We start from the raw sequence: 4,487 nt of genomic DNA, 5'->3' as shown, positions 1-4,487 counted from the left end.
TGTTAGTAAATTTGCTTAGAAATTTGACAAAGAGAAGTTGCCAACCTTGGTCATCCAGTAAAGATGGTGTCATGGAGGTCTCCTTCCTAATGTTGGGGTCAGCAACCTTTTTTTTTCTTATGGTATTTGTTAAGCGTTTACTATGAGGCCAGGCACTGTACTAAACCATGGGGTTGATAAAAGCTAATCATTCATTCATTCAGTTGTATTTATTGAGGACTTACTGTGTGCAGAGCACTGTACTAAGTGCTTGGAAAATATAATTTGGCAACAGATAGAGACAATCCCTACCCAACAACGGACTCACAGTCTAGAAGGGGAGACATAGTCCCCGTCCTTTATTGGGTTTATAATCTTAAATCCCAATTTTACAGAAGAGATAACTTGAAGCCCAGTGAAGTGAAGTGACTTGCCACAGGTCACACAGACAAGTGGCAGACCTGGGATTAGAACCCAGATCCTTCTGACTCTCTGGCTCATGTTCTATCCACTAGGCAATGAATGCTGCTCCTACAACCTATTTGGGTCATAGAGTGAAACAGGATTCAATTCTAAAGTAGTTGGTACACAATAAGCTAATTACATAATTTAAACAAACATTAATATATTTTAATTGTGACTTTGGAATTTAAGTGCACTAAATGGTACGGTAGATACAAGACAATCAGGTCAGACTCAATGCCTCTCCCATATGGGGATCACAGTCTACTAGCTGATTCTGATTATCTTATATCTACCTCCAGCTCTTAGTACAATGTTTGGCACATAGTAAGCATTTCAGAGTCCTTAAGTGCTGAGAAGCAGTGTGGCCTTTTGGAGGGTGTGCAGGCCTGGGAGTTGGAGGACCTGCGTTTTGGTCCCAGGCCCATGACCTGCCCACTATGTGAACTTGGTCAAGTCACTTGACTTCTCTGGGCCTTGGTTTCCTCATCTTTAAATTGGGGGTTAAATCCTACTCCCTTCTATTTAAACTGTGTCCAACCTGAATATCTTGTAACTACCCCAGTGCTTATTATAGTGTTTGGCACATAGTACAGGTTTAACTTGTAAATGGAAGATCATGGGTCCTCTAGACTGTAAGGTTGTAAGGAGTAGGGGGACGTGTCTGCTAATTCTGTTTTATTGTACTCTCCCAAATGCTTAGTACAATACTCTGCACATAGTAAACACTCAATAAATACAATTGGTTGATTGATTGATTCTCCAATCTAATTAGCTTGTGTCTACCCCAGTGCTTAATACAGCACCTGAAGCTAAGGGCTTAACAAAATCATTTAAAAATCTAACAAAAAAAGACAAATACCACTATTATTATTGCTATTGCTTTATTATGATGAAGAGGAGGAGGAAGAGAAGAAAGAGGCAGAGAGAAAGAAGAACATAGGGGAGAATTAATAGACTAGAAAGGGCATGAAGAGAAAGGGGAGAGATAAAAGGAGGGATAAAGGAGTAAAGAGAAGAAGGTGGAGAAGGAGGAGCAAGTAAAGGGGGTGGCAGGGAATGAGTGAGGTGGGAGGAGGAGAGAAAGGGAAAATAGGAGAAGGTGGAGTAAGGAGAAGAGATAAATGAGAACAGGGAATGGAGGGGGAGGGAGAGAGAGAGCAAAAAAGGAGAAGGAGGATGGTGAAGAGGAGGAAAAAGAGGAGGAGAGAGAGAGAGAAGGAGGTGGAGAAAGAGGATGCAGAGAAGGCTACCCCATGTTTTGGTCCTCTGAAGCTTCCAAGCCAGTCCATAGCACACCAGGAGCCCTGTGGCCTCTGGGGCCCTCAAGAAGTAAAATGTCAGGCTGAACCTCAGGGTGGCAGGTTAGGAAATCTGCCTCCACCCTCTGAACTGCAACACACTCAGTCCATCACTCAATTTAGGCTCTACAGTAATAATAATAATTTTGGTATTTGTTAAGCACTTACTATGTACAGAACACTGTTCTAAGCGCTGGGGTAGATACAGGGTAATCAGGTTGTCCTAAGTGAGGCTGACAATCTTCATCCAGATTTTGCATATGAGGTAACTGAGGCACAGAGAAGTGAAGTGGTTTGCCCACAGTCACACAGCTGACAAGTGGCAGAGCCGGGATCCAAACCCATGACCTCTGACTCCCAAGCCCGGGCTCTTTCGCCTGAGCCACGCTGCTTCTATGACATTCTGGGACTTTAGGTTCAGGTTCTCTAGAAGGATGGCGGTGGTGGGTGGGGAAATTTCATCCTACTTCTCCTTGAATGGAATTCCCCAAAGGAAATTTCATCCTACTTCTCCTTGAATGGAATTCCCCAAACCAGAGTTTACCAAAATAATTCTGGCCATCCTGATAGTGACTTAGCAGTGACTGAAGAGGAGTGGTGGACAGCATTTCCAGGGTCCTGATTCTCACATAGTTAGCGTTGAAATATATTGAGTGATAAGCCCTGTGGTAAGGGCTAGCATCATTACAATAATAATAATAATTATGGTTCTAGTTAAGTGCTTACTATGTGTCAAGCACTATTTTAAGCACTGGGGTGGATGTAAGTTAATCAGGTTGAACATGGTCTCTGTCATATATGGGGCTTACAATCATAATCCCCATTTTACAGATAAGGTAACTGAGGCACAGAGAAGTGAAGTGACTTGCCCCAGGTCACACAGCAGACATGTGACAGATCGGGGATTAGAGCCCAGGTCCTTCTAACACCCAGGCCCATGCTCTAACCATGATCAGATCAGACATAGCTCCTGTCCCACATATGAATCACAGAATGATAGGTAAAAATAGCTGATATCTTATCCCCATTTTAGTGATGAAGAAACTAAGGGCTCAGAGCGATTAATTGACTTGCCCAAGATCACACTGCTGGCTAATAGCAGAGAGAGGTTAGGACAGTTTTAGAAGGACTTATGGGAGGTGGAGGGTCTACCAGGTTTGGTTCAGTGCCAGTGCTCTTCAAGTGTCACCACCAGTGTCCTAGACTTATTGGTAGTTCCTGGCAGGTTCTGTAGCAGATAATAACTGCATCCCATCTCTCTAACCCACAGCATTGTAATGATGACATTTGCAAACTCCTCACCACGTGGGCAATTTGGGGGTGCATTTTTGAGTCCTAGTAACCACCCTGGCCATATCACTCCTGGGAACAATGCTCTTTTGTCTAGAAATCATTAAAGGATGTGCTGAGCCAGGGCCCTGCCGTCTGAACTGCCTAACGAGTCGGAAAGGGCAGACGCTGCTTGAGGAGAGGGAGAAAAAGTCATAATGTCCCGGGAGATTCATTAAGAAGTCGAGGAGCTGTGGTGCCTGAGGCAGTAGAGTTCCATAACATGATGTTGCCAGTTGAGTTACAGTTCTCCCAAAGAGGATTTGGGCTCAGTTACAGAACCTGATTTAGGGAAAAATCAATCAGTTAATCAATCAATAATATTTATTGAGCAACAACTATGTGGAGAACATTGCACTAAGCACTTGGAGGAGTAGACTAGTGTTAATTGGATACTTATAATCAAAAAGGGGTCCTCTCAGGGTCACGCAGAGAGAGTATCCAGTACTCTACCAGCCTTGACTATGAGAGGGAGAGTCAAGCAGAGGCACATCCATCCCATTCCTAGCTTGGGCAGTGGCTAGAGAGTGGAAGGCAATCTGCTACAAGTCAAAACTCACCTGTGCTGCGCAGCAGCAGCATGGAAGAGAGAGTCAAGGGAGGAGACTCAGATTTATTGTGCGGAAGGAGGCAATGTTAAACCGTTTCCAAATTTTTACCAAGAAAGCGCTATGGATCCACTACCAGAAGGCTTGCAGATGAAGGCAGGGCAAGCTAGGAGAGATGTGTCCATGATGTTGCTATGGATTGGACACAACATGACAGCATAATACAACAACAACAAGTCAAAAAGGGGAGACGACCCCTTTTCCTCATCTCTCACTCACTTTTGCATCACCCTGACTTGCTCCCTTTGCTCTTCTCCCCTCTCCCTGTCCCACAGCACTTATGTATATAATCAGTAATTTTATTTATTCATACTGATGTCTGTTTATTTGTATTGATGTCTGTCTCCCCCCGCACCAGACTGTGAGGTTGTTGTGGGTAGGGATTGTCTCTCTTTATTGCAGTATCATATTTTCCCAAGTGCTTAGTACAGGCTCTGCACACAGTAAGCACTTAATACAGATATGATTGAATGAATGAATGATTGAATGTCCCACTTGAGGCTCACATTCTTAATCCCTAATTTACAGATGAGGTAACTGAAGTCCAGAGAAATGAAGTGAGTTGCCCAAGGTCACCCAGCAGACTGTACTGAGCACATGGGAGAATACAACAGAGTTGGTAGACATGTTCCCTGCCTATACCAAGTTTTCAGTCTTGAGATGAGTTTAGAGAAGCCTAGGAGAGGTGAACGGGTGACAATCCCAAGCAGTCAGCCTAGAGATGGGTGTCTTAGGTAGAATGACCTGAATGGCTTGCAGCTAAGGACTGTAGATGCCTCATTTGATCAATCATTTGATCAATAAATCA

The 4,487-nt window shown here is 43.8% G+C and overlaps 1 non-coding gene across 1 annotated transcript; it reads left to right on the top strand.

Moving 5' to 3' along the window:
- The first annotated feature begins 3,483 nt into the window (after positions 1 to 3,483).
- LOC114816380 lies at positions 3,484 to 3,621 on the top strand. The gene has a single exon (XR_003764148.1). It is a non-coding gene; the product is annotated as a small nucleolar RNA SNORA7 (small nucleolar RNA).
- Positions 3,622 to 4,487: the final 866 nt, after the last annotated feature.

This window comes from Ornithorhynchus anatinus, chromosome 1, assembly GCF_004115215.2.
Source record: "Ornithorhynchus anatinus isolate Pmale09 chromosome 1, mOrnAna1.pri.v4, whole genome shotgun sequence".
NCBI lineage: Eukaryota > Metazoa > Chordata > Mammalia > Monotremata > Ornithorhynchidae > Ornithorhynchus > Ornithorhynchus anatinus.
This window is presented reverse-complemented; position numbering and strand designations above follow the sequence as displayed.